The sequence below is a fragment of the Protopterus annectens genome, chromosome 13.part0 (assembly GCF_019279795.1).
Source record: "Protopterus annectens isolate FY-2018-M chromosome 13.part0, PAN1.0, whole genome shotgun sequence".
Lineage (NCBI taxonomy): Eukaryota > Metazoa > Chordata > Ceratodontiformes > Protopteridae > Protopterus > Protopterus annectens.
In genome coordinates this window covers 1,055,724,122-1,055,745,929 of record NC_056747.1, presented here as the reverse complement: position 1 = coordinate 1,055,745,929, position 21,808 = coordinate 1,055,724,122, and the positions used below count along the sequence as shown (strand labels likewise).

The 21,808-nt window shown below is 40.5% G+C and overlaps 1 protein-coding gene across 1 annotated transcript in view; it reads right to left on the bottom strand.

Annotated features, from left to right (window-relative positions):
* The window catches only part of MED1 (mediator complex subunit 1), a 1,231,128-nt gene that overhangs the window by 554,387 nt on the left and 654,933 nt on the right, over positions 1-21,808 (bottom strand). The window lies entirely within an intron of this gene.

Here is a 21,808-nt window from a genome sequence, read left to right as displayed (position 1 = left end):
GGTTACTTGATGGCAGATGGCAAAGTCCCAGGCCTGAAGAGTTGGTCTGCAAAGAAGAAAAGACCTTGTGCCTCGGGCCCCCTTTATGATGCACCACATGACTGTGGTGTCTGTAAAGACCTTTAAAGGGCCTGGTAACCAAAGAGAATGGAAGAACTGAAGAGCAAGAATGAGCACCCTCACCTCTAATGTTTATGTGGTCTGATCTCTGATGAAGGGGCCATAAACTCAGAGCATTCAGATTGTTGGAATAGGCTGCCCACCTCTGATCAGAAGTGTTTGTGCAAACAGCTCGAGCAAGGGTAGGAATCTGAAAAGGCAGGCCTGGACCGAGGGAGATGTACTTAATCCACAAATGAAAATCAAGTTTGAGAAAAGGTAGTAAGGGAACCAGAAACTCCAGAGGGTGGCAGTGCTGGAGCTAAAAAGAGACACAACATACCACTAAAGCTTCCTCATAAGAAGCATGGCGAAGGAAGCATGGGAATGGTAGATGTCTTGTAGAATGTTAAACAGGTCAGCGGCAGCAGTACCAAAGAGGTTTTGGTTGTCCAAAGAGCATCTAAAAGCTTATCCTTATCAGGTAAGGCTTGGAGGTGGAGCCAAGAGTACCTCCTCTTAACTGAACCTGAAGCAACAGTTCTAGATGAAGCATAGCCTATATCATACCTACATATTATATCCGGGCTACATGTGAAGCAGAACTCAGAGAAGGCAGCAGTCTTAATTTCTGAGTAAGGAAGGTCTGACACCCCCCCCCCCCCAAAAGTTGAGATGAAAGTGCCAAAACACACCTGGTCATACAAGTTTGATAATTGATGGGCCTGAAAGGCAGAGTAGCAGAAAGATAAACCTTTTTCCCCAGCTTCTCAATAGCTTGACTGTCTTTATCAGAAGGGACATGTTTGTAAGAGGGTAAAAGTATGGATCATTTGTCAGCAGAAAGACGCACCACAGCAGGTTCTGAAGGAAGACACTTGTAAAGGTACCTGAAGGCCTCAGGAACCTTAAAAAAAAAGTCAGGCTTTTTAGAAGCTGGAGGTTGGGAATCAGGAACCAAAGAAGCAGCTACAAATGTATCCAACAAAGCATCCATAACAGGGGCAAGACCAGAAGCTTTAGGAGATACCATCGGTAAGAGCTCATGGATACCTCTTTTGAATGTTAGAGACCTAGGAGCAGACCTCTCAATTGTCGCTATTTTGTAGGAACACCCCTGATGTTTCTCAAAGTTATGTTCCATTCCTCCTAAAACTGTAAATCATTTTGAGAATTTCTAAATTAGTGCAAACATTGAAAATGCATCCCTAATTTGGGTGTTTTTCCTTTGTTATTTTTTTTTACTTTGTTCCAAATTCTGTTGGCAAAAGTTGAGAACTCTGCCTGGGAGTAATCCAACTGAAAATGCTTAATCATGTGAACCACAGCATCCCCAAAGGACAGCTCATCAAACGGAAAATCAGAACTCAAGGACTCTTCTTCCTCTGGCCCATAGTCTAAGGGAAAGTAGGTTATGAGAAGTAAGTCAAGGATTCAACTCCTGAATCCACCTCATCCAAAGATTCAAACTCCCTAGTCCTTTTGGCTGAAGTAGAAGATCAAAGAAAAACAGGAAGATACAACCTCTGAAGGGGCTTCAAGGTCATCAGGGCAATGAATAAACCCTGGGTGAAGTCCTGCCATTCCCTCTGAAGATCCTTAGCAAACGAAGGATTATGTTTAGTTTACAGCTTCTTCTTTAATGGGACATAAGCTTTGACTAACTTAGGTGGTTCAAAGCTATGCCTAGACTCAATAAGGGTACGAGGAACATCTTCCCTAACAAGAATCTGGAAAATCCCACTAGGACCTTTGGAAATTATCTGTGATGGTTCTCCCCTCTCAATGGATGTGAGAGAAGATGGTTCTGTGCCAGCCTCTGACAAGAGTTGCAGCAGAGGAAACCAGTGTTGTCACTGGACAGTCGTCGGGGACTTCAGCCACCTCGAGAGAAACCCAGTGGACGCTGGACAGCAGCAGAGTCAGACAAACTTTTTAGTCTTTTTTTTAATACATGGCTGTACCTCGGGACAGGCAGATTTGGCCATGGTACTCTGGCTCAAAAGTTTGAGATGTTCATTCTCAAGGTAAATGGACAAAGAAGAGAGATGGCTGAGAGTTTTAAGAACAAAGGCCTGACAAATGGTACACTGGGTATGACTGTGTGAAGCATGAAGCAAAACAAACACTTCTTGTCATGACCTTTATGGAGAATGTTCCTCCAACACTGACATCTTCCCTTCCTGGATGACATGAACCCTAAGTAAACAAAGATAAGGAAAAGAAGGGAGCCCAATGGGGCACTTTTCTGTAAATGGATCAGTCGAAAGCAGCTCATTGAAGGCCATTCAGACATTCAACTGTGGCTTTCAGACTGGTGATAAAAAGGTCTGAGTGCCGACGGTGCATGCACCACCTTTATGCAGTACGCCTGTGTATGCATATGCCTAAAATACAATGCTGGTAGGATGTAAAGGCTTTGGTATACTGGCCAGATGTTGCACTATTCTTGGCAGGAGAGTCCACATTTGATGAATACTACAACAATGATAACGAAAGATGGCAGACTGGATTAATCTTATGAAAGCACAAATAAGCAGCTGGACTGGTATTTCACAGCAATATTTGTTAATTTAAAGGACACACCATGTGTAAGCTCTGGGCCACCACGGTGGTGCAGTGGTTAAGCATTGCCGCCTCACAGCAAGAGGTTCTCTGGTTCGATTCTCGGCTAGGGTGCCTTCTTTGTGAAGTCCTCCCTGTGGTCGCGTGGGTTATCTCCGGGTGGTCTGGTTTCCTCCCACATCCCAAAGACATGCTGTAGGTGGATTGGATACTCTAAATTGCCCCTAGGCGTGCGCCTTCCGTGGGAGGTTGGGTGCCAACTCGACACCGTAAAACTCCACTGCTAATCATGAGCAGACAGGTGATCCACTGTGGCGACCCCTAACCAGGGAAAAAGCTGAAAGAAGATGATAATGTGTAAGTTCCAACCCTGGCCATGAGAAAGCAGCAAAGTAAAGATGCAATCAGACCAGCAGAATGAATTTACTTGGGTGGTTCAGAGCCATGTCTAGACTCAATAAGGGTACCAGGAACATCTTCCCCAACAAGAATCTGGGGAACCCCACTGCGACCTTTGGAAATGATCGGCCATGGTTCCCCCTCAATGGATGTGTGAGAATATAGTTCCGTGCCAGTTTCTGACAGAGTTGCAACATAGGAAACCAGTGTCGACAGGACAGTTGTTGGGGTCGCCATCCAAGCTGTTGCAAAAGGGCAAGGTATTAAAAATTGGAGAAATTAAAAAGTGTAAAGGGATTATCCACTATACACCAGACAGAGCAGAAGCAAATTTATCCCAGCAACCAGGGAATGTCAAGAGGAAATGCAGGTCAGATTCAAGCTGCTGTACCTAGCTGTCTTCAAAATACTACTTCCTGGAGGATTAAGGTCACGTTTTGATGTAAACCAGGCTAAGGAGGAAATACAAAAACTTGTTCAGCAAAAACGTGAGCCATTATTAAACAGAAAAGGACTCTGCTTCTCATTCTTCTGATAATAAAGCTTATGGGGACACTGTCAGTGAAATGTTTTCCAATGATCTAAAGGAAATGCTTGAGAGAGAGAAAACAAAGCAAAGAAGATAATTAGAAGAATCCATAGTACCTTGGGTTTGAACTAGGGTCCTGGGTTGGGAGATGGAAATTAACAGGAGTAAGACCAGCAACATTGAAATTGGTGAATAAATGTGGGACTATAAACACATTTGTGAAATACGTCTTTATAAGAACATGTGGAGAGACTGGACTTTTGTTGACTGTGTTAAACTTGTAGGGGGTCAAAATGCATATGCCCCAGCTCATGTCATTAATGTTTGGAAAGACAATGAAGGGAATGAGAGGGGAAAAAAGTAATTTTAAATAAAAACATTTTTGTCCTCAACAGTATTTGTATAAAACACTTCATGATGTAAATCGTATCTTATATGGTAACATTTTTTCAGTTACAGACGATAAAGATACTAAAGTGTCCTTTGTTGTTGTTTAGTTTTAAGAAATGTAGGCATTACAATGTAGAAAGAAAACAAAGGATGGACAAAAGCATGTTTAAGTTAATATGCTGTAATCTTTAGTTGAGGTAGCGGATGAGGTGTCAAGCGCACAGACTAATACACGATGAGTTGATATGCACACTCTTACTTTCGCATAGATACACATCTGGATTAAGGTCTTTGGCTTAATCATAAAACTATTTTTTTTGTATAAGCAAGTAAAGAAGAGGACACTGAAAGTACTGAAAAGTTTTCCTTTGGCAAATAAATGTTCAGCATAAGAAGAGAGGTTTGCAGAGATGTACATTTGGTACTTGCTTTTCAAAGAAGACAAGCTGACAACAGGTGGAATCAATAAAAACCACTTTAAAGCAAATGGTTATTTTTTTCTGAATGCATATAAGCTGTTTTTCACATCTGAGAGGGCAATGAAGATAAGGGAAGAACAGACAGCAATTAGGCTTAAGTAGGAGCACAGGCTGTAACACAAGTCTTAGCATGGATAACCTTAATGACAGGTTAAGTTGTGTGCATGAGAGAGTGTGAGTGCATATGTAGCTGTTAATATGGAACCACTGTTCCTACCAGAAAGGTTAAACTTCAATATTTCAAGATGGACATAGTTGTGTGCGTTTTAATTTAATACTTGTGGTATGCCGGGGAGGTTGTTTTTTTTTTTTATTGAAGGGTTTTCATTAAAGCAAAAATTCTTGTAAAACGTGACAAATTTAAATAAAGATGACAAGAAACAACTGTAGAACAGATCGACCTGCCAAACATCAGTTGGTGCATATAGCACAAAAGCTGGACACAGACGTTTTAAAAAGCTGTCATATACAATAGGTAAGAATAACAATCATAATGGCTATACTAAACATATTTTGGAACATGAATGAACTTACACATAGATAAAAAGGTTAGAATAAAGAATTATATTAAGAAATGCAGAGTGCAAACAGCAGTGCTACAAGAGACACGCTTGGAAAGAAGTGAGGTGAATTTGATAAGAAGGGATTGCAAGATGAATAATCAATAGAGTATCAGGAACAAAGGAAAATAGTACTTATACTAATTACCAGAGGAGCTGCAATAATGATAGAGGAGGAGAAAGAAGATAATGCTAGATCCGAGGTAGTAAGGGGCTACTGGCAAGGGAGTAGGATAATACTAACATGAATTTATATTCCACAAAAACTATTATGGCGCTTAAAATAAGCTTCTAGGTAGGGACAAACTTTATCCGCAACAGTGAAGATGCATCTGGGAGGTTTAGAAGAGAAAATAACAGAAGATATCTGAAGAAATTTATAAAAATATTTGGTGTGGAATACATGAATTCAGTAAACAGGAACTCAGACAATTTACATATTCTTCTCCAAAGTTGAACCTTAGGTTACACTAGACAGAAATTTCACAGGAACGTGTGCATTTAATTGAAAGCTTTGCTACACATCCAATAACTATTTCAGATCACACGCCAATAACCAATATAAAAAAGCATAGTAATGAAACAAAATGAGACTGTTACTTCTCTGCCTACCTGTTAAAAAATATATAAGAATTTAAGGAATGGGTAGAGGAAATTATTAGAGAAGACAGAAATTTCTTCAAAAGTTACAGCTCCTGAGTGGATAAAATGGAAATGGAGTTTCAAAATAGGGTAGAAATGAAAGAAAGTGTGACATGATTATGAACCAATAATTATTTAAAGGGCTGACAAATGTTAAAGTACTGCAGAATAATGGGAATCCCACAGAATAAAATGTCAACCATGAATAGAAAATAAGGGAGTATCTGGATAACATACAGGAGTTTAGAAAGACTTCTCTTAATGCAACTGTTTTTTGATAACTCCACAACACAAAAACTCTTAGCACAATGACTTAGGCAACAGAAAGTAGAAAGGGTTGTTACCAAACCTAGGGAACCTAGAAGAAAAATAACCAGAGATCCTGTAGAGGTATTAGAGATATTTTGGAAATGTTAACATTTGTATAAAGCATAGGAATATGGAAAATTAAGAAAAAGTACAAATGGAAATATTTACTGAAGATGCAAGTATGTTAAGGTTAGAAATAGATGAGGCACAACAATTAACAGCAAAGTTAACAAGAAAGAAGATAAAAATATGATGACCATAGTACTACTGCAATAAAACACTGCAACCACGCAGTAACTTAAGTAATGCCCATACTTACATGGACATACGATGAAGTATTCAGGTGAATGGATTAAAAAGGATTGTGATATGGCAGCTACAGATATGTGGAAAGACAAAACAGAAGAGAATACAAAAACTGAGAAAAGGGAACAATTTGATTATGACTACCAATAGTTACCCGATTTGAAAGGGGACTTTAAAGTTCTGTAGTTAAGGCATGTATACTTAACTCAGGCAGGTGGTCATAAATCAGTGGAAATGATGAAATGAGGAGAGTTCAAGATGTAATGCAAGTCTAGGTTCCTGGATGCAAGTCCTTAAGGACAGAATAATGACAACCATATAAAACACTTCATACAAAGAGGTATAAACTATTCCAAGACTTAAGCCAGCATGGGAATGAAAAAAGGTAATTTTACCATAGGGATATCTGTAAGAAGGGGTACAGAAAAAAAGGCAAGGGGGGGCTAGAACTTACTGTAAGAAATCTGCAAACGAACTAAGGTACTGGGAGCAAATAATCTCTGGAGGGAAAGTTTAGCCTGTATTTTAGATATTGCCTTCCCTATCAGGGACTGCTAACAGAGCTGATTTGAGTATCTGCTAAGCCGAAGATCACCTTTGTGAGTTTTTAGTACAATCTAGAATACATGATGTTAAAATGGATAATTAGCAAACAAATAATACATGAAAAGTATAAGAATCAATAACAGGAGGTTAGAAAGATTGCGAAAAGACAACTGAAATATAAACTACAGAAGAACAACAGGAAGAAATCTGCATAGCTCTAAATTAAAGTCTAGAAGGTTTAGGATTTGTATGCTTTGCACATGTATTTTTCTACCCTAAGTAGACTTCAAAGAATTTTCCTCATATAGCTCTGGTACACAATACCACAGAAACGGAAACTGGTCAGATCTGAACAATCCACAGCCTTGGTGAACAAATTCAAATAAATATAGGAGATATAACTGGGAAGAGAAAAAGTTGGAAGCATTTTTTTTTTTTTTTTAGGGAGGTTTAATTAGCTGGCAGATATAAAAAAATCCCTACAGAGTACTTTGACAGAAATGTTGGGGAAATAAATGGTAGTAACTAAAGAAACTATATGGCACTAGGATAGAAGATCTGAATTACCAATGCATGGTAAGGCCTTACTATGTTTACTGCTATTGGCAAACAAAAAATGTAAATTAAAATAAAAACCAGCAGTTAAGTATTGCATATTGTAAAGAAGATAAAACAAGCTGGAGATGGGATATTTAGAAAAAAGATGGAGTATATTTTGCAGAAATAAATGGAATTTGTGGGAACAATACATGTAGAGTACTAAGGATAAAGAATGGGTTTAAGGACATGCAGGATAAAAGTTTTGGAGGAGGAATGAGGTTTAAGGAAAGGCAGAAATTGAGTGACTTAAGCAATGCTAGATTGACTGACTGTACAGATTAAATTTTGTGAATGATGTTTGTAATGGAGAATACGTCAATATAGTTTATTTTCATTTATATAAAATGTATGACTACCTATGTCATAAGTGATACTTAAATAAAGATGACTAAATCAAATGAAAAAGAATGAGATTTAAGGGAAGGCAGGAATACAGCAATTCATATGATGTTGGACAGAATGAAAACGGTTAAGGAAGACATGATGAACTTAATTTTTGATTATTTGATGAAGATGTAAAAGACAAACTTGCATGCCTAAAGGTGCTCAACGCAGGGTTTAATAAGAACTCTAAAACCCACCTACATATTAGTATTTATGCAACGGTCCTTACAAAATGTAGAAAGGGGTAGAAATTATTTCAGAACACCTTCCTTCTTTCAGAGAAGTGACTGCAGGGTCTACTGATGCATGCTTATAAAAATACTTTTACTTGTCTTGCACTCTGCAAAAATGGCCAAGTTTTAGGGAGTTAGAGTGTGGCAGTATGTCACTAAGTAATTTCAAAAGACATCTTTGAATGCCCAAACAAGTAAATGACAGTGCAATTCACTTCTCCATGCTCAAAAGTTCCAGCTATCAGATCTGGGGACCTGTACAATGGCCCAATTAAAATGTGCTCTCATGCAAAACATATCCTCCTAAAAGTGACATCCTTCTCTAAACACGCAGAAGCATTAGTGACTATGACTAATCTAGCAAGGAATGCATCTGGTTGGAGAAGGCCTGATTCACAGGTGTTTACTAGTCTAACAACCACAAGGGCCTTTTTAAGCCTAGCCATGCATCCCAACTCGCTGAGGACTACTGGTACCCTTTAAAACTGTAAGCAGAGGATTGAGAATGAAATGATGGACCCCCCCCCCCCTCCCAAAGAGAGAGAGAGAAGATAGACCTACAGAATGGAAAGACAAAAAAAACTTGGCATATTACAGTCACAAACAAAAAATCAGTTAGTAGACCACTTAATCAAATACATTTCTTTCTCCTACTAAAAAAGCCTGAAAATGGCAATTTATGTTACTACCACTATTACTACTGTAAAAAAATACTTTTTAAAAGTATCCTTTAACTTGCACTTTGTTCTTATTCGTTAAAGTGAGTGCTTATTTCAATAGTTTATGGTGGAGACTGAGCAGGCAAGAGGAAGAGAAATTTTGCCTGAAACAGTTTCAGTTCTGCAGTTTGACAGTGTGGATGTAATAAAATGGGACAAATCAGAATGTTAATCTTTTGTTCCATCCACAATACTCAAGACATAAAATTTTTTAGGTAACAAAAAATCAGCACTGCTAAAAACACTCCACTACTGCTGACATTCAGTAAACACATTTGTTCTTCTGGTGTAGCTAGAACACCCTTCCATATTCCAACAGGAGTCACAGGTAGGTAGAAAAGCAACTCACACCAAATCATGAAGAGTACAAGTGTCCACAGTGGCTAAATCTTCCAACTGCTGCCCTCTGGCATAAGGTTCACTACTCAGAACATGGGCTACCAGTGTCAAACTTCCCTAACTAAACAAAATGTCACCCTAGCATCCTTCAATTTAAACCTGAATACTGGATGGAAACCCATAAATTTATTCTTGAATTATCTGAGTCACCATTATTGAGGTTGGAGCAAGGGGTAAACAGTCTAACTCAACTGCTTTGCATTTCCTATGATATGTTCCAATGCATACATACATGTTCATGAAATTTCACTACTACTTTTAGTGAATTTATTGGGTTCAGTTGGAGCAGACACCTTCACTCAGTTTGCTCACTGGAAAGAGACGACAATTTTTTTTTGACACTGCATGTAGCCGCAGTATCAACTACAGAGTCCTTAAATGAGGAACCACAGAAGTTGGGTCTTACCCATAACGTTCCATCTGTATTATTGATCCTCATTCAGTCATTACGTATGGGTATCGGTTCAGACCTCTGAACCAAGCCGGCCATCTTCCAATCTTGCGTCAGCTACAAACTCATGAACTAAACTCTTAACCAGAATTCCCCTCTTCCGGTTACCTCAGATTGAGTTTGCAAGTCAAAAGAAGGCTAACTCTGGTCAAATGACCTAAAAGAACCGGATGGTGAGATCCACTAGAAGCCACAGGAGGGGGAAGGAGGGAGGGTCGTATTGACTGAACGAGGATCAACAATACAGATGGAACGTTATGGTAAGACATAACTTCTTTATCTGATATTGTTAATCCTCGTTCATTCCTTACTTATGGGACAGAGTGCCCAGCTACCTCTACTCCTGGGAGGTTCTCATGGAAGGACATTCCTGAGCACCATAGAACCAAAAGATGTTCTTCCCCTGGAAGACGAATCCTATTTGCAATGAATGATGAAGGTATGAGGCGTAGTCTAAGTTGCAGCTGCACAGATATCATGTAAAGAAGCTCTGGCATGGAAGGCAGCAGAAGTTGCCACAGTCCTTGTCGAATGAGCCCTTATGGTAGTAGGCAATGGAATATTATGTTGTGTATAAATGAAGGTCACAAGGTCTTTCAACCAACTAGCCAATGTGACCTTAGCAACAGCACATCCTAATCTAGGTCCAGAATAGGTCAAAAATAATTGGTCTGATTTATGAGGCCTTAGTCCTGTTCAAGTAGACGCGAATTTGCCTGTGAATATCTAGGGTATGTAAGCAATACTCCCCCCTTTGCTTGAATGACTGGGGAAGAAAACTGGCAATTCAATGGTTTGATTACTGGACATTCAGAGATCACTTTTGGCAAAAATGAAGGATTAGTTCTCAAAGACACTCTCTCTCTCTATGAAAAATCAAATATGGACTCTTGACGTATTAGGCTTGAAGCTCCGAGATACGTCTGGCAGAAGTAATGGCGACCAAAAACAAGGTTTTCCATGACAAATATTTGAGGTCGCAAGAAGAAGCTGGTTCGAAAGGTGGCATTTTCAAAGCTTGTAGAAATAATGACAGGTCCCATGGTTGAATAGGTTCTCTAAAAGGGGGCTTCAGATGACTCACACCTTTAATGAAGGTCTTGCATACTTTGTGTGACAGAGAGGAGTCGTCTTGGACACCCTCATGGAAATTAGATATTACAGCCAAATGAACTCTAATGGTAGAGGCCGATAGACCCAACTGAAATAGGTTGGTTAGATATTCTAGTACTATCAACACCGGTGCTGAGAAGGGATCTACTTGTTTTTCTTTCAGCCAACAGGTAAATCTTCTCCACTTGCTTAGATAAGTAATTCTAGTGGAAGACTTATGAGATGTAATAAGAATGTCCCGTACCAAATCAGAAAGAATACCAGTAATGGCACAAGAAATACCCGAAGGTAATGAAGAAAGGGAGTCTATCAATGATGGTAAAGAAGAAATACCTCGTGGTAAAAAGGGTTGAAAATTTTCAATAAAAGATAGTCGCTAAAAGTGATAAAGTAAGAGAAAACAATTTAGTAACTTTTCTGAGAGAAAAAGATTGTTTTAGACTAGTATGACAAAATATTGTACTTTGTTCAAGAGAAAGTACAGTTGTGTACCTACCATAAATGTAGATGTTAGAGTGTATTCACTGTTGCAGTCATTACAATAGGGTTATCCTGCTGGCTGGCTACCCGCAGTCAGCCTGAATTCCAAAGTCTAGGTCCGGCGTCGGTTGCTGTCACCTCCTCCCTGACGTCAGTGCACCAGGGGTATAAAAGATGCGGCCGACGACATTTTCTTCAGTTTTTCTTGCCCCAGATGTCAGGTGCCCCCTAGAAGGGTAGCCAAAATTTATATTTATATAGACAGATATATATATATATATATATATATATATATAAATACATGCACCAATATAAACTTTACCTTCATCTACAAGCAAATACACCACATAGGTTGTATAAATCAGAGAAGGAAAGATAGGTTCCATCAGAAGAAAGGGGGATGGCGGGTGGGTAATCTGAACTGCAACAATGAATACACTCAAACATATACATTTATGGTAAGTGTACACAACTGTACTATGTTCTTCGTGTTTCACTGTTGCAGTCATTACATTTGGGTAGAGTCCCAAAGCTAAGGTTGGGAGGCTGGAGCTAAACAGCATTAGGAGCGACTATGAGGCCCTGCAGAACTGCAGTGGCAAAACCTGCCCTGAAATTAGAGTACAATGGCAGATGATAGTGCTTTGTAAAGGTGTGCACTGAACTCCAAGTAGCAGCCTCTAAAATATCCTTGGTAGGTACTCCCCTGAGAAAGGCTGCTGAAGTGGCTGCAGCTCTGGTTGAGTGTGGCCTAATGCCCTTGGGTACTGGCTTGCCATGGTGTACATAGCAGTAACGAATGCAGTGGCCTATCCACTTTGAAATAGTCTGCTTTGAGATGGCCTTTCCTTGTGATGCTGCAGCATATGCCACTAGTAATTGCTCTGACTTTCTGAAAGCTTTGGTTCTGTCTAAGTAGAATCTAAGCTGTCTGTGCATGTCCAAAGAATGCAGAATTCTCTCCCCCTTGTTCTGTGGATTTGGGTAAAAGGTTGGCAGGTGAATAGTTTAGTTGACAGCCACACTGGACACCACCTTAGGCATAAATGTTGGGTTTGTCCTCAGAGATCCTGTCTGGATAAAAAATGAAGGGTTCCACAGCCACGAGTGCCTGTAGCTCTGAAACTCACCTTGCAGAAGTTATTGCTAGGAGCAGAACTGTTTTCCAAGATAAAAACTTTATATCAGCAGTAGCCGCTGGCTCAAAAGGAGGCAGAGTGAGTTTTTCCAAGACATAGTTGAGGTCCCATGCAGGCAGTGTTCTCCTTGGAGGTCTTACATTTTTGGCTCCTCTGTGGTACTGCTTTAATAAGGGATGAGAAAAGATTGGTGGCTCTACATTGTAATGAGTCGAAATGGCAGAGGCATGAATTTTGATAGATGAAAAAGATAGGCCTTTGTCCAGCATCTCAGTTAAGTATTGCAAAATCTGAGGAATATTTGGCACAGTTGTATCAGTTCCTTGTGCCTGGTTCCAAGCACAGAATCTCTTCTATTTCCCAGCATAAGATTTTCTAGTACTAGGCCGTCTGGCTTCCAAAATGACATCCATCATAGCTTTACTGAGAGGTATGTTTTGTATGACTACAGTATTAGCCATGCTGTCAGGTTTAAAGTTCTGAGTTGGCTGTCTAGGATCAGACGGTTTTGCTGGGACAGTAGCTGAGGTACTTGAGGTAAGGCCCAAGCTGGGCATTGAGACAAGCTCCTTAGTATGGGATACCAGTGCTGGCGGGGTCAGTCTGGGGCAATCAGTATCATCCTTGGCTTCTCCTGTCTGACCTTTAGGAGTACCTTGGGGAGGAGAGGCAGAGGGGGAAATTCATATACTGATAGGTTTTTCCAGCTGAAAGATAGGGCGTCCACTTTCCATGCTCGTCTGTGATAAATCCCTGTGCAGAATCATTTTAGTTGGTAGTTGTGAGGGGAGGAAAATAGATCTATGTCCGGGCATCCCCATTTTCTTATGCTGAAGACTTGTGGGTCCAGATGCCACTCGTGGGGATCCATGAGGTTTCTGCTTAGTCTGCCAGAGTATTTTTCCTTCCTGGCAGGAAGTGTGCCTGCAGATGTACTTAGTAAGTCAATGCTGTGTCCCACAAGATCACGGCTAGTCTGCAAAGGGGGTAAGAATGTGTGCCCCCTTGCTTGTTTATATACCACATGACTGTGGTGTTGTCTGTCTTTATCAGTTGTTATCCTGGATGAAGTAGGCCCTTGAAGGCTGTTAGGGCATTTTGAACTGCTAGCATCTCTTTTTGATTAATATGTAGATGCATTTGGTTTGAGGTCCATGTGCCCTGAATGCATCTTCCTGCCATGTGGGCCCCCCAGGCATAATCTGATGCATCTGTTAGTGTCTGCCTGGGCTGGGGGTAATGTGAATGGCTGTCCCTTGTTTTGTTGACAAGTCTTTGCCCACCATCGAAACTCCTGTTGCAGGCAGGGAATGATAGTAATAATAGTTTCCAGGCTATGGCAATGTTGAGTCCAAACACTTTAGGTACCATAGAAGTTTCTTCATATGCAGTCTTGCATATGGAATTAGTAAGATGCAGAATGCCATGAAGCCCAAAGCCTGCAGAATTTGTCTTGCAGATAACTGGGCCTTTGTTGCCAAAATTTTGAAATAGGTAGTCAGTGGTCTTTGTCTGGCGCGAGATAAGCCATCTGGGCAGTTGTATTTAAGCTTGCACCCAGGAATATTATCTCTTGACAGGGTACTAGTTTTGATTTCTTTTCATTGACTGTGTACCCTAGGCATGTTAGAAGTCTTTTCACAAACGCCAGATGTTGCAGAAGAATGTTCTTGTTCTCTGCTTGAATTAGATAGTCGTCCACGTAAAGATATATTTGTACTCCTCTTTTTGTCTGCAGAATGCAATTACTGGTGCCAGGCAATTTGTAAAGACCCTGGGCGCAGTAGATAAGCCAAAGGGCAGTGCAGAGAATTGGTACTGCATTGAGCCAGCCTTGAATCTGAGGTATCTTCTGCATATTTGTCTGACTGAGACATGCAGGTATGCCTCTTTTAGGTCTAAAGTCACAAGCCAAGCGTTCTTGCCCTGCATGGGCAGAAGCTGCTGCAAAGTTAACATCTTGAATTTTGGTATATCCAGGAATGTGTTTAAAATAGATAGATCCAGTATTGGCCTCCAGACCTTGTCCTTTCTGGGTATCAAGAACAGTAGAGTAAAATCCTTGTCCCTGCTCTTGCTCTGGTACTTGTTGAATGGCCCCCATGTCCATGAGGGATGAGACTTGTTTTTGTGCCTCTGTCCATTGATTTTTTGGCAGATCTGGCCAGCTGTTTGCCTTTGGCAAGGTATGGAAATGGAACTTTTAGCCCTGTGACACGATATTTAGGACCCATTTGTCCTGGGTTATAATGTGCCAATTTTGTGAAAAAAGTGCTAATTTTCCCCCTAAGGGTGCTGCCAGGAGATAAGAGCTTAGTGCAGGCAGGGGGAAGTCATTGCGACTGTTTCCTGTATGGTTGTGATTTGTCTTCTCCAACTTTGGAGGTAGAAGCCCCCATTGCTTTGAGCGGTATGAACCCTGCACCTGGGATCTGCCTCTAGGGCAGGAGTGTCCAACTCATGCCCGGGGCGCATGCGGCCCATGGGCCGCGGCATCACGACCCTCAGAGCTCTTCCATGCGGCCCATGACCCTTAAATTTAATTTTAATTTAACTTTTTTCCGTGTGTTTACATGCTTCTTTTTCAAGCTTTTTTTTTTGTGCTTCAACTTCTTTTTTTTTTTTTTTTTTTTTTCATACCAGCGTTTATATTACGCTTGTTATGCCAAAACACAGTTCGGGCTTTTTTATATTACTGGTACTAAAAGAAAGCTGAAGCGAGATCGTGGAGAGAGGATTTACTATTTCGTTGTGTACACACAGACTACACTACAACATATCCAAAGGTAAGTTAAGTATTTTGACACTGTGTCTGCTCCCTTAGTTTAGAATGGGTTAAGTCTGGAAGGTGCATTTTGGAGTTTTTGTATTAGTGGCCAGTTTGAAAGGGATCTGGCTGAGTGCTGTCTGTATTTCTGAGGGTATACTTGACAATCTGTATTAGCGTCTTGTCTTTAAAAGTGGACAACATCCAGTATTAGAGACTGTAAGGGTGGCAGTGACTCATTTCATACTGTAATGTAAGCCGTTGTCCATTCTTTATTGTAGGTAGTACATTGGTGTTTTTGTTGTTAGCTCAGTTGATGAAGCATGGTGGTATTAGTAGCGGAGTTTGCAACAATAAGGGGCAGTTAGTGTTCAATCCTAGGAGTCCATTAATGGCTATGGAACATCTGGCTTCTGGAGTGAGGAGATCCGATATCAAATAATCTGCTTTAAGTTCTCCTACCTAATACTTTGTTAACTTGGGTCTCTAAGTAGAGAGTGAGAGCAAGAAGAATATAACATTATTCCTAAGAATTGGAGGTGGTTGTAGGCAAAATGTTGAGGGATCAGTGATGACAGGGATAAGGGCATATTTAATTTTTTTGTGCAGCTTGACTGTAGTTGTGTTGGTATTTACAGCAAGCTAGTCTAACTAGTTCCAAAGTACTGCAAAATCAAACTGTAGCTTTCTAATTATTTCATGAGTTGAATTCCCATACCTAGTGACTGTGTAATGTATGTAGATGTGGTTTTCAAGTGTCAGGAAGTCATTATTAATAAATGAGAATACAATGGCTCCAAGAATGGACACTTGTGGGACTCTGCAAGAAATGTTTCCATTTACTGAGGAATCATAAGCTCCACATGTGGTGTAGGATTGATTGGATGGGTAGTTATGAAACTACTGTAAACCTCTGGAGAGGAGCCGAGTATTGTATACCTATTTAGTAATTGCTTACAACTGACTGTTTCAAAGCCTGTATTGAGGTCAAGAAGTATTGTACCAGTTATCAGACCAGACATGGTACTGTAATTGGAATGGAAGAAGTGTTTGACAGTCATTCGCAAGTGATTCTTTTTCCAAGTAATTTTGCTAGTGGGCAACTGTTGGCAGTAGGGTAGAAGTCTGAGGGATATTCTACTAACCGTTAAGAGATTTTCAATGTCAAATAGTTTCATAATTTTATTAGGTTTAATAGTTGCTTCACACTTAGGTCCCGAGTAACACATGGGACTTGCAAGTTCATGTGTAGTTCAAACATTTTTTAATAATTGTAGTACTACATTAACAGAGTATAACTTAGTACTAGCTTTTTATTTATTAGTACTGGTTGATAATTTTATCACTACTACTATTTATGATAGTTTGGATGAACTTGGGTTCTTAGTTTAAACTTAAAGCTAAAATGTCCGTTTTTAAACGAAAATACTTTTATGTATTTTATGCATTTTGTTAATTCTAAGAAACTATTGTACTTAATTAATGTTTTTAGTACTGGATGTACTGTTAATGGATTATATTTTTTATTTTTAAAGAACATGTTATATTGATTCCACCTTGATTTATAATAGGAAGATCTTGGTCAAAAATCTTAATAGTTCTTGTTTTGAACTTATTACTTTAAGCGTGAGCATTGGTCACGATAGACCGCATAAACTTGAGGTCTCTTGTTTTGTTTTTTTTTTTGCTCTTCAGTTAATGTGAGACCTTTTTTTTTTTTTTTTTTTTGGTCCTCACTTGCCATTTGCCCCCAGACCATTTCTGTTGACTCAATGCGGCCCTTGCAACTGAAAAGGTTGGACACCCCTGCTCTAGGGCATCTGGATCTGCCCCTTTGAGGTCTGTCTGACCCAAGAAAGGACCAATTCTTTGTTGGCCAGTGTCTACTAAACCTAGATTGTAAAAAATCTGACAGTTTGCACAGATTTAGCTTTGTCCTCCATTTTCTTTAACACCTCTTCTTCCTTAACACCAAAGTATCATGCTGTAAAGGTGCATCTAATAATTTGACTTTAACATGATCAGGCAGATTTAGTTCCTTTAACCAAGCATGCCTCCTAATTACAGAACCTGTAACTGCGGCCCTGCAGGAGGCCTCTAGAGAGTCAAAACCACATTGCAAAGTATGCTTTAGAACTTGTTCAGCTGCATGCAATAAAATCCTGCATTTCCTTGTTTTCTGCACATTCAGAGTTTAACATTTTCTGTTTAAGCAATGCCATGAGATGTTGCTGATATTTGAGCATATGAAACTGACAGTTTAAAGCCCTTATAGCCAAGGTAGTAGATGTGTAAAACTTTTTCCCCCATCTATCCAGTGCCCTAGAATCTCTGTCACAGGGGGTAGGGTTTTTTTTGCAGCGGAAGCCTCAACTCCTTTGGAACCCTGAGAAACAGTTTCTGGGTCTGCAGCAAGGTTTTTAAAAAGGAATTTGAGAGTCCGGAACCCTGTAATATCGGTCAGGCTTAACAGGAGCTGGAGGTAAGGAGTCAGGGGTAAGACTAGACTCCAAAAACACATCTACAATGTCCAACACAGAAGGGATGGCTAGTGGCTTGTGTTGAGGTAGTAAAAGGAAATCCCTCAGCCTCTTTTTAGATTCTGAAAAATCTTAGCCCTCCCAGTGGAAGTGCTCCCTCATGGTATGCAAGGTTTCTCCAAAAGAACAGTCCTCAGGAGAAGCTGAAGGTGTAGATTCTTCAGCATCAGAACCCTCATGGGGGGGGGGGGTATTCCTGATCAGAAGAGGAATCAGAAGAAATGGAAACCTGATCTGAAGATTCATAGTCAGTCTCTTGCCTAGGTCTCTTATCAGGAGGTGGATGGGAACTCCTAATCAAGGTAATTAAGTCTTCGGCCATTTTGAGCATCTGTTTTTTGGGCATAGAGGCCTGACCACATGGCTCTTGAGTTTGTTTCTTTGCTTTGGAAGGTGCTTTGGTCTTTGCCTGTGAAGCTGAAGTCAGTTTAATGTAAAGATGTTTAGGTCTGAATACACCCTCAGAAGCCGGTGCCTGCTCAGTGGCTCTGGACCCATCTGAAGGGATAATATCAGAGGCAATACCTTGAGTGTCCAGCGACATGGCAGACTCCATGTGGGAGTCGGTAGCGGCCTGCGATTCTAAAGTAGTGGGCGTCAGGGGCTGCAAAAGTGCCTCACTGAGAACCAGCAAACCAGCGACTGGCTTAGGAGAAGCTTCATAGTCTGTTTTGGGCTCGGTTGTCTATCCCTTTCCTTTGCATTTCTTGTGAACTCCGGCAGTTGGATGGCTATCAGATGACATTTCTGGAAAATTAAACCGGCCAAAATAGTTTAAAGCAAAATCATACCGATGCTTAATACTGCAGTGGTTAAATCAAGCACAAAACAGACAACCAGAAATGTTGTGATTAGGGCCTAGGCAAGGAATACAGTAAGAATGAAAATCCTTATGAGGGTATTTGCTTCCCACAAAAAATACAATTATTAACTTTTTCTGACGTCGGTCTGGAGCAAGAAAAAGTTTCCCCAATGGGGTACGTAGCTTTATTGAAGACTATGGATCTGAAACTCTAACATGAAAAATCTCAGGAGTCGGCCGACCGGCACTTACAAACTGCTTCTGCTTCGGGCACCACGTGGCAAGAAAGACTGAAGAAAATGGCGTCGGCCGCATCTTTTATACCCCTGACGACCTGACGTCAGGGAAGGAGTGACAGCGACCGAAGCAGGACCCAAGACTTTGGAATTCAGGCCGGCTGAGGGCAACCTGTCAGCAGGATTACCCAAATGTAATGACTGCAACAGTGAAACACAAAGAACATCTGGAAAGGACCAGTTCTTAGTAGGCCAGTGTCTACTAAATCTTGGAGGTTGTATTTAAGAAATCTTTCACAGTTTGCATTGATTTAGCTTTATCTTCCATCTTTTTTAGAACTTCTTCAGCCTTATTACCAAAGAGACTGTCCTGTTGTAAAGGAGCATCGAACAATTTTGCTTTAGCATGATCATGCAGATTTTGCTCTGAGCCAAACATGCCTTCTTAGCACAGAGCCAGTTACAGCAACCCTGCAAGAGGCCTCCAAAGAATCAAAACCACATTGCAAAGTAGGTTTTCCAACTTGTTCAGCTGAATGCAATAAGTCCTGTAAATCTTTATTTTCCACACAATCAGAAATAAACAGAATTTTCTGTTTAAGAAGTCCCATGATATGCTGCTGATATTTTAGCATATGAAATTGACAGTTTAAAGCCCTGATTGCCAGGGTTGCAGAAGTGTAAACCTTCTTATCCCATCTATCCAGCGCCCTGGAATCCCTATCAGGGGGAGTAGGATTTTTAGCAGTAGAAGCCTTAATGCCCTTGGGACCCTAAGAAATGGTTTCAGGATCAGCAACAAGATTTTTGAAAAGGAATTTGTGGGAGTCAGGAACCTTATAGTATCTAGCTGGCTTACAAGGAGCCGGAGGCAGAGAATCAGGAGCCATACTAGATTCTGAAAAAACATCAACAATATCTAGAACAGGCGGTATAGCCAAAGGCCTATGCCGAGGAAGAAGAAGAAAATCCCTAAGTCTCTTTTTAGATTCAGAAAAAGCCAGACTTTCTCAGTGGAAATGTTCCCTTAAGGTATGTAAAGTTTCCCCAAAAGAAAACTCCTCAGGGGGAGAAGCAGAAGGAATGGAATCTTCTGCGTCAGAGTCCTCATAAGTAGGTATAGACCATTCCTGTTCATTAGAAGAGAGTCAGAAGAAAGAGAATCCTGATCAGAAGATTCATAATAAACATCTTGCCTAGGCCTCTTAAGGGGGGGGGGGGTGGCTACCCCTGATTAGATTAATTAAAACTTAAGCCATTTTGATCATTTGTTTTTTTAGGCATAGGGACCTGCACACGTGGCCCAGGTGTCAGTTTTTTAGGCATAGGTCGAGATTTTGGCCTTAGTTTTGAAGATGGCGTTGGTCTAATATACAAATCTGTAGGCCTGAAAACACCCTCAGAAGCCGGTGCCTGCACAGTGGCTCCAGACCCAGCCAAGGTGGAGACATCCGCGGGTTCCATAATTGAAGCATCTCGCGGCATACCGGACTCCGAATGTGTCTCTGAAGTAGCGGGCATCAGGGGCTGCGAAAGCACCTCACTGAGTACTGGCGAACTGGTGACTGGCTTAGGAGAAGCGTTGTCGGCAGTTTTGGACATCAGAGGCCTGTCTCTCTTTTTCTTTGTGTTTTTTAGGTATTCCGGTAGTCGGATTGCTAACCGACGACATTTCTGAATAATTAAAGCGTGAGACAAAATATTTAGAAGCAAAAATGTACCGACGCTTGATAGTGCATTGATTAAATAAAGCACAGAACTGACAGCAAGGTACATTGTGGTCAGGGCCTAGGCAAGGAATACAGTACAAATGAAAATCCTTATGAGGTATTTTCTTCCCACAAGTAATGCAATGATTAACTTTTACCGACATCAGTAAGGAGCAAGAAAAAGTTTCCCCAACGGCGTACTTAGCTTTTTAGTTGAAGACTTCGGATCTGAAACTCGAAAACGAAAATTTCAGGAGTCGGCCGACCGGCACTTGCAAACTGTTTCTGCTTTGGGCACCGCACGAAAGACTAATGTAATGGCGTCGGCTGCATGTTTTATACCCCTGACGACATGGAAGAAGGGACAGCAACCAACGCATGACCCAAGACTTTGTTAATCAGGCCGACTGAGGGCAACCTGCCAGCAGATTACCCAAATGAAATGACTGCAACAGTGAAACATGAAGAACATCACGCTGAGAAATAAATCCTGAGCAAATCCTAACACAAACTATTCAGTTAAAGCCCGATACCCTTTCTGCCTTCAAAATAATGGACACTAGAATCAATATGCCAAGCATTTAAGCAAGACAAGTCCAATTTTATTATTTTTGACCAACATAGTAGCACACTTCTGAAAAAATGCTGTGCTAAACCGCATGTACTTCTGAAAAAATGCTGTGCTAAACCGCATGAACTTTTTCAGACATCTGTACCATCAACTGTCCAGTTTTTCACTCAAAATTCTGTAAAGCTATTTACCATATTTCAGCTTACCCACTGACCAAGACCTGCAGAGAGAATAAAGGACCTTTTTTCACAGGAAATATTGCCACCAAGAACAGCAAAGTGTTGCTGCTTTTTCCATTCATGAAAAACTGAACAGAGTCCTTCACAGCAGCCTACGTGTACTAAATCTGCATTAGGCAATGATGGGTATCCCAATCGAGCCAATGTAGAATTCTGAGACACCTGAATACCTACTACATGGATATCTACTGATTTACCATGTGCATACCTCTCAACCTCTTAGAGAAAGAAACCTGGACAAAGCCAAAAGTAATAGAGGGAGAAAGGCCCAAAAATACTGACACTTTTTTAAACATTGCTCTTAGAAACTTAGAAAATAGAACAGATTCTGCATTAACATGAATTTTCTGAAGAGTATGAAATATGAAACTCAAATGACTGTCATTTTCTGATTTCAAACCTCACTGATTTGCCAGAAAAACCACAATTTTATCAGAAACAGACAAAAAATATGAGGAAAAACCTGGACATTCTGTGAAAATCTGTACAGTTGAGAGGTATGACCTGATGGGAATATGAATTTAATATTATACTTTACCAATTTTTCATACAGTATGCTTTGTTCTTGGTGTTGCAAGTGTACTTCATCCTAACGAACCCCC